A 12,020-nucleotide genomic window follows, 5' to 3' on the forward strand; every position below is an offset into this window, starting at 1 on the left:
TCGTTATTGAGGCTGAGAGATGAGGGACTGGTGCACCATGTTCAAAGCTCAGCTGTTAGGTCCTGCTGACCTAATGGGTGGTGGGAAGGTGGTGTGGTGCGGGGAGGATGAGGCCTGGAGCTCAAGGACCGAAGCTGTTTGAAAGACTGGGGAGAACTTCGGGTGTTCTCAGGCATGGGGAAGGATCAAGAGAGTGGAGGAGGCTGAGGGTGCAAAGTGGGCTGCCGGAGGGGAGGTGGCGGTGCCCTGGGTAGCCCTGGGTCTCAGGCGGACACCTCTTCCTCAGAGTTGGGAGTCGGGTGCCAGGAGACGATGCGGAAACTTCAGGTTAAAGGAGGGACCCAAGGGAGGTGAAGTCAGCTTTCCTCAGTGGAAGAGGTCATGAGGTTGCCCTCCTGGGGATGGTGGAGGATGCGGAGAGGGGGTGCTCTGTAGGAGGGAAGGCAGACTGGCCCCAGGGCCCTCTGCAGCGGCTGTGCAGGATGCCTGTCCTGTGCCACGTGGTCTGCCTCCCTGACCACTTGCTCTGAGGGTTGGGGTGTTTGTGCCAGGTACTCCTGAGTTTTCCCCATGGGCCCCTTCCTGAGGTCTTGGCCGGGCTTTGCAGCTGCCAGAATGCATCTTCCTGTGGAGTCTCTTGGCAGACCCTCCCGTGCTTCCACCAGCGTGTATCCAAAGTATGATGGGAAAGGAGAATAGTGACCACAGAGATTTAAGTTAACTTTGGTGATTTTAGGGCAGGCTTTGCTACCCGATCGGCTAAATGGTATCGCATATTCATCTATGGGGAAGGCTTGTGACATTTCACAGAACAGGCTCAGAATCAGATCTTGTTGTACTATATTTGGTCTGACCTTGTTGAGTGTCGAGAAACAAGTCTCACCATCTGGAACATCGTGTAAATCGAATTACCCCCCTGCTTTTTCAGAGGCTCCTGTTTGGAAAGAGACCTGCTGGGACGGTTTATCCTGTTGGCCTGGGATTATGAAGCCCAACACGTGTTCCTGGTAAGTGGGTTCACTGACCCTGGTGCCCTGTGCCCTCTTGAGCAGAGGGCCAGGGTGTGGCACCCAGAGGTGCGGCTGGTTTGGGTGTGAGGTCAGAGAACCTCCCGCCGCGAGCCTGTGGGGCCGTGGAGGGCACAGGGGCTTCTGGGACTCGGGTGTCCTCAGTGAGCCACACCCAGAGACTTGGGCTCTGGGGTTTTCACTCCTGACTCTTGGATCAGGGTTTTTTCCTTCCTCTCTCTCCTCCTCGTGCAAAAGCTCTTGTTGCCACACTGTTTCGGTGTCATCCTTTTGCTCCTGTTGGTCAGAAGACGAACGTTCTGTGTCATGCTCCCTACAGTTGGGGTGACTTGGGTGATCTCCTTTCTCCAAACCTCAGTCAAGTCCTTGTCTCACCCCACAAACCTCTGCCCCCTCTCTCTCAGTTCAGCTTCCCTCCTCACTTTGGGCTAGCCTTGCTACAGAGCCTTCGTCAGAAAGGGCCAACCGTGGTGTGAGTCACGCTTGGCCCTGGGAGGATGGGGGAAGGAATACGAAGGTGAGTAAGACATGATCGTGGTCTTCCAGAGACTCTAATCTACTCGTCAACCCCTGTCTTCCTGCCCACTTCCTCCCCCCCCGCCTCGCTCCCTGAGGTTCTGTCCAGCCTACCCGACACCTCTTCTAAGCATGCTTTTCTGCTCTCCTGACTCACTTAAGCTTTCCTTCTTTTAAACTGTCATGATACTTGTCATGACACATGTCATATCAAGGCCTCTTGTGGCCTTGGCCACAGTCTGCATCGCAGTCTGCTTTTTTTTTGACCTCCCCCTTATCTCCTTGACTAGACGTCAAGCACTTTTAAGGCAGGGGCTGTGTCTTGCTCATTATTGTGTTCCATGCAGTGCTTTGCTCCATGCCTTACACACAGTAGGTGCTCAATAAGTGTCACCAGACGGGAACCAACGTGGACTTGCTCATGGTTCTCAGCACCCATCCCCTCTGCAGCCATGGTTCTCAGGTCTTGAGACAACATATGACCACAGGGGAATATCTGCCTAGAAGAATCCTAGGAGATCTTATTCAGATTGGAGTAGTCACAAAAGTGTTAAAAGCTGAAATATTACAATATTTTTCAGATTCTTCCTAGTACCTTATCCTTCTGTCAAGCTACTCTCACAAAGTGGTAGAAGGTAAAGTTTCTGATGCTTTCCTGCCAGGGCCCTAGGCTTCCTTGATTACAGTACAAGTAATTCATACAGTGCTTAGAAGAAGCAAGTTCCCTGAAACTTATATATCAGAGGGATTGGTTCCTTTAAGGAGGTTGCTGGAAATACTTGGTTTAAAGGTAAGAGGACGTGAGAAAACAGACTGGGAGATAAGTCATTTTCCCAAGATCACACAGCAAGTAAGTGGCCGAGTTGAGTTTTGACTCTAGGTTAGTCTAGTTCTAGAAATGGGGTTCCTCTTTTCTGTGCTTTTGAGTCGGATGAGAGATGGATTCCATGGGCAGGGCTGCAGCTCCCTACTTGCTGCCTGTGCCCTCAGAGGGACTGCTCAATTTCACGGGTCCCAGGGGGTCTGGGCAGAAATGCTCCTGGCCCCTGTCATCACAAGGGGACCAGAGGGCAGGGGGTCCTCTCCGCATGTCTCAGCAGGAAGATCGCAGTGTGCCGGCCCATTTCACGTGGGTCCCCTTGAACAGAGGCTGGAGTTGTCCAGGCTCACCAGTGCCGCCGTAGCTCGAGCAGTCTGCCGTGAGCATGGGCTACGTGAACCTGCGCCCTCTGGGAGGCAAAGACACATGACAGCTTTGTGGGGACCTGGCCAGTGAAAGAGGGGAGCCAAGCTTCACACTTGGAGCAGTGGGTCCTTTGAGGCAGGATAGAAGGAGAAGATGTATAAGAACTTTAGAGAATTCTGACGAGGATGCAATTAAAGTGTACCAGAGGCTTGCTGGAACTAAAAAACATGGCTTTAATTGGTGGTTTGGAAGGTCCAGTAGAAGAAAAGCCTCAAAACCCAGAAAAATAATAAAAAGAAATGGAAATAATGAACTAAAATGTGAGATGCTGTCCGCAGGGAAAGGCCTTGGAGACCTTATCCAGGGGACCTGGCATGGAGTCATGGGAGTTTCAGAAGGAGAAAAAAGAATAGATGGAGGAGTAATAGGAAGACAATAGAAGAAAATGTCATTGAATTGAAGAAAGATTTGATTCTTCAGATTAAATGGATCCTTTCATCCCACACAAAAACCAACACTCAGACCTACTTTCTAGTAAAAGTCCTAAACTCCGAGAAGAGAGAGAAAAATCTTAAAATTTTTTAGGAAGAAAGAACAGATTGTTGTCAAAGTAGAGAGAATTAGGCTGACATTGGGCCTCCTATATGCAGCCTTGGAGGCTGGAAGACAGTGGCCCAGGGTCTCCAGACTGTTCAAGGGAGAGGGCTGCAGTCCTTGCTGTGCCCATTGAGTTGTCACTCATGGTCATTGTGAAAGAAAGGCATTTCACACATGTGAGGACATAAAGCATAAGTCATCTGGTAAGTGTGCCTGAGGGAAATGTCCAGCGAAGTTCTCTAGCCTAAGGACAATTGGAGCAGAGTTCCTGGGGTGGGGGATGTGGAGAGTGAGGGGGCAGTGAGCGGCAGTGCACCCTTTGGCTCATAGAGACTAATCTCACAGGATATTGCTACTGTGACGTGGAATTTTTATTTTGTGTTATTAAGAACTTTTAAAATAGAGGAGAGCTGTATGAGAAAACATAATAGGCTGAAAATTCTAAACCATCTCTGTAAAACCCAAGCCTGTGGGAGAATGGATAGGAGAGTTGGGAAATGAGTGTTCCACTTTTAAGAGACTTAAATAAACATAGGGAAAATAAAAACCAAGGCATTGTTATTTATGTGTGTTACAGAAAGAGAAATAAAGGCTCAGTTTTGACTTGGGGATCAGAAGGTGTGTTAGGACTATATTTTGTCACATGTAATAGATAACCCCAGAATAACAATGACTTAAACATGTAGGAGTTTATACTATTTCATGAAAGAGTAAAGAGGTTGGAGTGATGGAATCAAAGTCACCACAGAGCCAGGTTCCTTAATGTCTCGATGCTCTTGCTGCCATAGCAGATTGCCTCCTGACTCAAAATGGCTGCTTGAGCTCCAGTCATCACATTTGCATTCTAGAAGCCAGAAGGAGAAAGAGGAGAAGAGGCATGCCCTTTCACATACTTCTCAGAAGTCTCACCCGGCACTAACATTTACATCTCATTGAGTAGAGCTTAGCCACACCGAGCTACAAGGGACCATGGGGTGTGCTTAGCTAATAGGAGTTTTCTTGCTGGAGAAGTAAAGGAGAAAGAAAGAAGTTGGGACTTTCTGCCTCAAAAGATCATCACTAGCAGAATGCAAATAAAAATAGTTCTGTTTTACCTTTTTAAGTGGCAAAATGTTAACAAAAATTGATAAAACCAATGTTAGCAAGTGACTGAGGGAAATGAGTGCTCCCTTACACTGCTGTTGGGAGTATGAATTGTTCTAACTTTTGGGGAATATAATCTGAAAATATCGAATGAGTATTAAATATCCATATCTGTCAGCTGAGTAGCAAGACCTGCAGAAGCCCCAATGCAAAAGGCAGTACAAAGCTGTTTTCTGCACCACTGTTTGTAGTGGCAAAAAGTGGAAGAGATGGGAACCCCCATCAGCCACATATTAGGCATTTATTAAAAAGCAAGAAGAAGGCTGAGCGCCGAAGAATTGATGCTTTTGAACTGTGGTGTTGGAGAAGACTCTTGAGAGTCCCTTGGACTGCAAGGACATCCAACCAGTCCATTCTGAAGGAGATCAGCCCTGGGATTTCTTTGGAGGGAATGCTGCGAAAGCTGAAGCTCCAGTACTTTGGCCACCTCATGCGAAGAGTTGACTCATTGGAAAAGACTAATGCTGAGAGGGATTGGGGGCAGGAGGAGAAGGGGACGACAGAGGATGAGATAGCTGGACGGCATCACTGACTCGATGGACGTGAGTCTGAGTGAACTCCGGGAGTTGGTGATGGACAGGGAGGCCTGGCGTGCTGCGATTCATGGGGTCGCGAAGAGTCGGACACGACTGAGCGACTGAACTGAACTGAACTGAAAAAGCAACCAGATCTCTCTCTCCACGTTGACGTGAGGGAAGCCCGTGATACATCATCAGGTTTAAAAAAAACAAATTGCAGAATAATTTGTCTCCAGCAGTGGTTGCAAACTGGTGACCAGTAGTAGTGTGTCCCAGGCCAGTGCAAAGTGCTTTTTACATAATTTTCTTCTCACCGTGAACTGACAAGGAAGGGACTATTGGGTCACCTCTTTTCAAAGGAGGAATTAGAAGCACAGAGACTAAGTGACTATCTTGCGGTCACCTAGCCAATAGGTACAGGGCTCAGGAAGTGACCAGGCCTCCAGAGTCTAAGCTCCTCCCAACTCTGCTACCCTGCCCAGGAGCACTATCTAGTCTGCCTCTCCAATGCTTTTATGGCTTTTATGGCCAACTCAGTGTTTCCCAAATGTTCAAAATGGAGTGGTGCAGTTAGCCACTGGACCCATCTGTCCTCATTCCAATACACCTGCAGCTTTGCCAGTGACACAGTCTGCTGGGCCCCACAGGCCTTTGTAGTTCGACCTTGGCTTCTGGTCTGAGTCCCACTTAGTTACATGTATTTATGTTGCTTGGCAGAGAAGGCAATGGTACCCCACTCCAGTACTCTTGCCTGGAGAACCCATGGACGGAGGAGCCTGGTGGGCTGCAGTCCATGGGGTCACTAAGAGTCGGACACGACTGAGTGACTTCACGTTCACTCTTCACTTTCATGCATTGGAGAAGGAAATGGCAACCCACTCCAGTGTTCTTGCCTGGAGAATCCCAGGGACGGGGGAGCCTGGTGGGCTGCCGTCTATGGGATCGCACAGACTCGGACATGACTGAAGCGACTTAGCAGCAGCAGCAGCATATTGCTTGGCACAAAAACTTGGAGGAAGACACTCCTGTCTGCCCAGTGGGATTACCTTAGTGTGTGGAAGGGGGTCGGCTCTGGGGGAGGGTGGTTTCATGGCTTTTTATTTGTACACCCCTGTTGGGTTTGGCTTATGGCAACAAAGATACATTATTTTTGTAGTTTAAACAAAAGTACAATAAAGTTTAATTTAAAATGATGAAACATCAAGAAACAACCCAGATAAATTACTACACTTTCCTTTTTGTCGTTTGTTTCTTTTGAGGTTGTCTTTATAAACGTCTGAAAGCAAGGAGACTGGAGTTTTTCTTTTTTATAAGATGAAGGTTCAGGTCATCCACTGTGTTTGCTTCTGACACCTTCTGTGTTTGAACATCTCATTCTTGAACCAAAACATTATAACAGGAGCAGCAGTGGTCCTCCCTGATCAGGAGGAAGGCTCTGCCCCATTGTAACCTCAGAGTCAGACATGGGAAGCATGTGGAGGGAGGGTGCTCAGGAAAGGGCTTGTGAGCCCCAGAAGCCGTGGGCTGCTCCTGATGCTGCCGGCGTGACCCTCTTGCTGGACATCTTGGGGAGGCAGCAGAGCACGGCCACAGCTATGACGCACCGGGAAGGATGAATGTAATTTAAGACAAATAGGATGAGTGCTAAGAGGCCTGGGCGCTCTAAAACCCTGTAAGAGGAGGACGCAACACTGGGGTCCCAGCACGGGTCCCAGAGGAAGTAACGTTGAGAATGAGACTGGAAAAGAGAGGAAGGAGGAGAAGGAGGGACAAGGAAGGTCCAGGGAGAGAACCAGCCCCTGAGCACACCTGGCTGTGGGGGACAGGGTGGGGTGGGGGTTGCGGAGTGTGGCCACCAGTCTCCTCAAAACCCTTTTGGCACGTGTTCTAGCCTGCACGTCCTTGGCTAGAAGCCACTTCCAAAAGGCCGGGTCAGGGAGGGGTGGCAGAGGGCCTGCACACGCCCAGCACTGAACACGTCCTCCCCACCCCAGGCAGAGCCTGTGACTCTAGGTAGGTTGGGCACCTGTCAGCCCCCCTCCTTCCCTCATACCAGCTTTTCTCAGTGACCTTGCCTGCTGACCCTCTCCTGGCAGGACCACAGCCTTGGCCACCTGGGATCAGAGCTGGAGGGATGGTGAAGGCAGGTCTCAGCCACTTTTAACTTGACACCCCTCTGGGTGGTAGCTTCTGCCTGAGTCCTCCGTGAGCCGAACCGAGCCCAGAGTGATGCTGCTTCCCCTGCCCCCACCCCAGGAGCTGGCATCCCTTCTCCCTGCGTCTCCCACCCTCCTCAGGCTAGCAGGGATCTCTCTTTGAAGTCCACTGTGAAGTTCAAGTGTCTGTCCCAGCAGCCTAAGCATTGCAGTCTTGCCCGGACCTTGCACCTTCCTGAAGTAGACTAGGGTGGGGGAGTCATTTCTTCATTTCTACTGAGAACAAGGCAGACTGCTGGGTACTGTGCTGGGGACTGGGAATAAAGTAACAGTGTTTAAGCTCTTACCCCCTGCTAGGCGCTGTGATCAACCCTCCACAGAGAGGACCTGGGTTCAGGAACTTAAAGCGTATAAAACGCTTAGACTGCTGCCTGGTACCCACTGCTACTCCTGAGTGCCAGCTGGTGCTGTTCCTGGTCCTCATCATAGCCACACGGCGGGGCGGACAGTCCTGTATCCCCACTTTACAGAGGCAGAAACTGAGGTTTAGAGGGGCACTTGCTTGCCATCACGTAGGATTCAAACCCAGGTCTCTCTGAGGGTGAATGAGTGGATGTGACTCTCACCTTCCAGGGCTTATGGTCAAGCAGGGAGATAACCCGGAGAGAAGATGTCCTTGCCAGAGTGATGGGCGCCACAGCTGGTTGAGCAGAGGGCTCACGGAGGGGCCTGGGGGTGGGGTGGGAGAAGGCCAGGAAACCCATTCCATGCAGCACCCTTGTTGAGGTGGGGAGATTGTCACTTCCTCCCACCCGTGGGATGCACCTTAGTTTCCCCGGGGCTTCAGTGAGGAGGCACTAGTTTGGTGGTCTGTGCACATACTCAGTTAGTGGTTAATCATCTGAGGGTCCGAATGTGGCTTCCCCTCCCAGCCAGACTCCTGGGACCTTGTCCCCCAGGTGGTCCCATGGGGAAGACCCCTCTGCCTCCAAGCTCAGTGTGACCTGAGGCCCTGTCCCTCTACTTTATGAACCCCCAGCCTTCCTGGGGACATATGTGCAGATGGCCTGGGTTATAGCTCTGAGTTGCTTACCTCACCTCTCACTCCATTCCTGTCCCTCGAGTGAGTACGTTCTGCTGCCCCGTAGAAAGGCTCCATTGCAGTCAACAGAAAGGAATAAAACACCGTCATAGAACTGTGATTGAAAATCCCAAGCTACATAAATCCCACCATGACCCTGACACCCCAACAAAACTCCTTCTGTTGCCCATTTCCTCTCCAGTTCCTGTCCACAGGGCAGGTGGGTTTTTACACGGTTTTTATGCATCTTGCCTCTTTTTTACCTTGAGGTGGTTGGTTGGAAATGAGATCGCTCAGTTAGGAGATGACCACCAGGTGGCACCAGAGCACCAGACATTGGACTCCAACCTCCCATGTCAGATCCCTGTCAGTGGAGCATCCCCGAAGTGCTTGTCTGTGGAGGTTCACTTTCAATTTTCCCTCCAGATGCTGTGTTACTCACACATGCGTCGCCTACTTATTTTAGAAGAAGTTGGATGGTACTGGAGTGTACAAAAAGCAGAAAGTAGCAATGCCATACAGTGACGCCTGTGAGCACTGACGTTAAGACGCGAGTGCGCGAGTGCGTGCTTTGATGTTCGGTGCTTAGTTGTGTCCGACTCTTTGGGACCCCATGGACCGTAGCCCACCAGGCTCCTCTGACCCTGGGATTTCCCAGGCAAGAATACTGGAGTAGGTTGCCATTTCCTTCTCCAGGGGATCTTCCTGACCCAGGGATCGGACCTGCGTCTCCTGCATTGCAGGCACATTCTTTACCACTGAGCCACCAGGGACGCCAACGACTTGAGTACATAACCTTCTGTACTTTCGTATGAGTGTTCAGATGTAGATATAAGTATTTCAAAACATGTCCAGATGTCATTTTCTCAGTAATCCCTTCTCAGACCACTGCCCCCATTTAAAATTGTAAACCCACCCCTTCCCCACTCTGTCTGTACCTGCTCCTTGCTATACTTCTCTCTCTTTTATCACTAGCTTATGTGCCATATATTTTACCGAATGCTTTATTTATTGTCGGTTCCCCCCACTAGAATGTCCCAGGGGATTTCTGTCTGTTTTTTATTGCTTTATGCCCAGTACCTAGAATAGTACCTGACACATACTAGACTGTCTACCAAATACTTGCTGAATGAACAAATGAGTAAGAGTGAATATGTCCTGAATCTGTGGGCATCTTTCTGTGTCTGTAAATACTCTCTACTTGCCCAAGGCCGCTCTGCAGAGCGTGAGCCAGAGCTCCTGTGGAGCTTCTTTCTGTTTTAAAGATTTTTTTTTTAATGTGGCACATTTTTAAAATTTTTTATTGAATTTGTTACAGTTATTGCTTCCGTTTTTTGTTTTAGTTTTTTGACAGAATCACGTGGGATCTTACCTCCCCCATCAGGAAGAGTTGGGGGCAAAGTCTTAACATTGGGAGGCAAAGAGTTGGGGGCAAAGTCTCTGCATTGGAAGGCAAAGTCTTAACCACTGGACCTCCAGGGAAATCCCATGGGTGGCTTCTTTCTGTATTAACAGGACTTCATCATTTCATGCAGCATTTCAGAACTGTATCCCATTTACTGACTGACTTTCATCTCTTTCTTGATGTCTTTTCCTATACAAATGTTTCAATTTTAAACATAGTTAAATCTGCCGATAAATTCCTTTATTTTCTAACTTTTTATCACCCTAGAGAGGACTTCTTCACCCCAGGATAATAATAATAATAAAAAAGCATAATGATTTGTGTTTCCTTGGGTATTTTTCTGGCAGTTAATCTTTATCCAGACTATATGGGCTTCTCAGGGAAGCCTGGTGTACTGCAGTCCCAAGGGTCACAAAGAGTGACTGAGCAAGAGCAACAGCAGATGCCGGGAGCGAAAATCCTCTTGGCAGTGTAGGAGATGTGGGTTCAATCCCTGGATCGGAAAGATCCCCTGGAGGAGGAAATGGCAACCCCCTCCAGTATTCCTGCCTGAAAAATTCCATGGACAGAGGCGGGCTATAGTCCTTGGGGGTGACAAAGAGTCAGAAACGACTGAGCGCACACACACACGTCCTTATAAATGACATTGATAAAATTTTAAACAAATTCCCTCTCAAGTGAATAGCAAATTGCCTCATCAACATTTATTGAATAATCCATTCTTCCCCACTGTTTGAAATGCCATCTTGACCAGATAGTAATTCTCATGTATAATTGATCCTATTTTCCGGACTAAGTTCTGTCCTGCTGACCATTTATCATCAGTGTGGCTTCCTGGAAGGACAGGTCCCTTTTCATTATAGTTTTTACTTTTTTTGAAAACTTCTTGGCTGCTTTTAGTTATTATCCAGATGAAGTTTTAAATCAACTTGTTGAATTCCAGAATGAGTCCCCTTAGGATTTAGAATGAACTTTCATTTTATTTACAAATCAACTGGGGAGAATTGATGTCTTTATAATATCTTCTCCTTATTCGGAAGGAGTGAAATGTCTCTCCTTTGATTTAAGTCTTTTTTTGTGTGTGTGTAATAGTAAAGTTTCATAATTTGCTTCAAATGCTTTTTGTACCTTCCTTTTACAGTTTATTTCTATGTATTTTCTTTCTTAGTAGACCCTTGTGCCATTACATTTTTCTAGCCAGTTATCGTTTGGATAGAGGAGACAGTTGGGTTTGTGGCCATGTGTCTAATGTTCATAGCTTTCTCTTGGATCTGATTCCATTTGCTTCAAACTTTCTAGGCACTTTTAATTTCTGGTTTGTTGTTGTCATCATTCTCTGTATTTCAATTTTATTAATACAACAGATTTCACATTGTTTCTTGTGTTCTCATTTTGGCAAGATTAGGAAAAGTAAAGTCCACAAGTGTGTGAACCTCGTTCATTGTCTTGAACCCATATAGTTTGATGTGAAGGTGTCATTTTCTCCATGCCCTTTAGCTCTCCCCCTCCCACCTGCCTTTGCCCTTCAGTGTTCTCCACAGAATGTGGAAGGCCCTGGAAGATGACTTAAAACTCAGGGGGTGTTTCCCTGAAGCCCCAGCTCTCATCGCGCTGAGGGATGAGCCCTCTGTTCCTTGTAGGCTTCGTCCCACCGCCACTGCTATGCCCGCCCTTCTTCTCCAGCCCTGTCTTGCCCACCCTGGCTTACTCTCCGGAGACAGTGTCCTTCCTAATCTGGTGGGAAGCGCCAGGCTGTCCATGATGGTCAGGACTCAGTGGTATTTTTCAGGAAGGACCAAGGGTGTGGGTGTCCTGTCCCGCCAACCTCCTCCTCACCTTGAGCTTCTGAGGCACCTGGTCAGAGGGGAAACAGCAGCAGAGGACAAAAGACCCTCTCTGTGAACCGACCTGTGCCTGGTGCCCACTGCAGTGCTCTCTGGTCAATGCCAGTTGAAGCAAGTGATGGGCTCCCAGTTGCTTGGGGTCCCTCCCACACTCCTGAGCTTGCTCCGTGTCGTGGACTCTCGCCTTCCTCTGGCACTGCAGTGCTCAGGGCCTTACAGGTGGGAGTCAGAGCCGGCTGAGCCCAAGTGGAGCCCCATCCACCCGTGGATCCCAGAGCAGCAGTGAGAGGAGGGGGCCCTGAAGAGGCGTGCCACATGGCACCTGGCGATGCTCCTGACAGACGGGGTCCAGTCAGTGACCTGGACGGTCCCCAGCCACACCAGTGCTTCCTCTGCCCTTGGCAGGGACTAGGAGGAAGGCAGGGTCCCGCTGCTCCTTACAGGAAACTGCCCTCCATCCCATCCTCTGTCAACCGTAGATGGTGTGTGTTTGGCCCACACATAACAGGCGTAAAATACCCAAACCTCCATGCCCCAGAGCGCAAC

General features: G+C 49.1%; 1 protein-coding gene across 2 annotated transcripts in view; it reads left to right on the top strand.

Moving 5' to 3' along the window:
* The first annotated feature begins 794 nt into the window (after positions 1-794).
* The window catches only part of LOC104991554 (ras-specific guanine nucleotide-releasing factor RalGPS1-like), a 40,630-nt gene continuing 29,404 nt past the window's right edge, over positions 795-12,020 (top strand). For both annotated transcript variants that reach the window (XM_010844097.1, XM_010844095.1), the window contains exon 1: positions 795-1,007. The gene's annotated coding sequence lies outside the window, so the exon portion shown is untranslated. The remainder of the gene's footprint in view (positions 1,008-12,020) is intronic.

This window comes from Bison bison, unplaced genomic scaffold (assembly GCF_000754665.1).
Source record: "Bison bison bison isolate TAMUID 2011002044 unplaced genomic scaffold, Bison_UMD1.0 scf7180017864193, whole genome shotgun sequence".
Taxonomy (NCBI): Eukaryota; Metazoa; Chordata; class Mammalia; order Artiodactyla; family Bovidae; genus Bison; species Bison bison.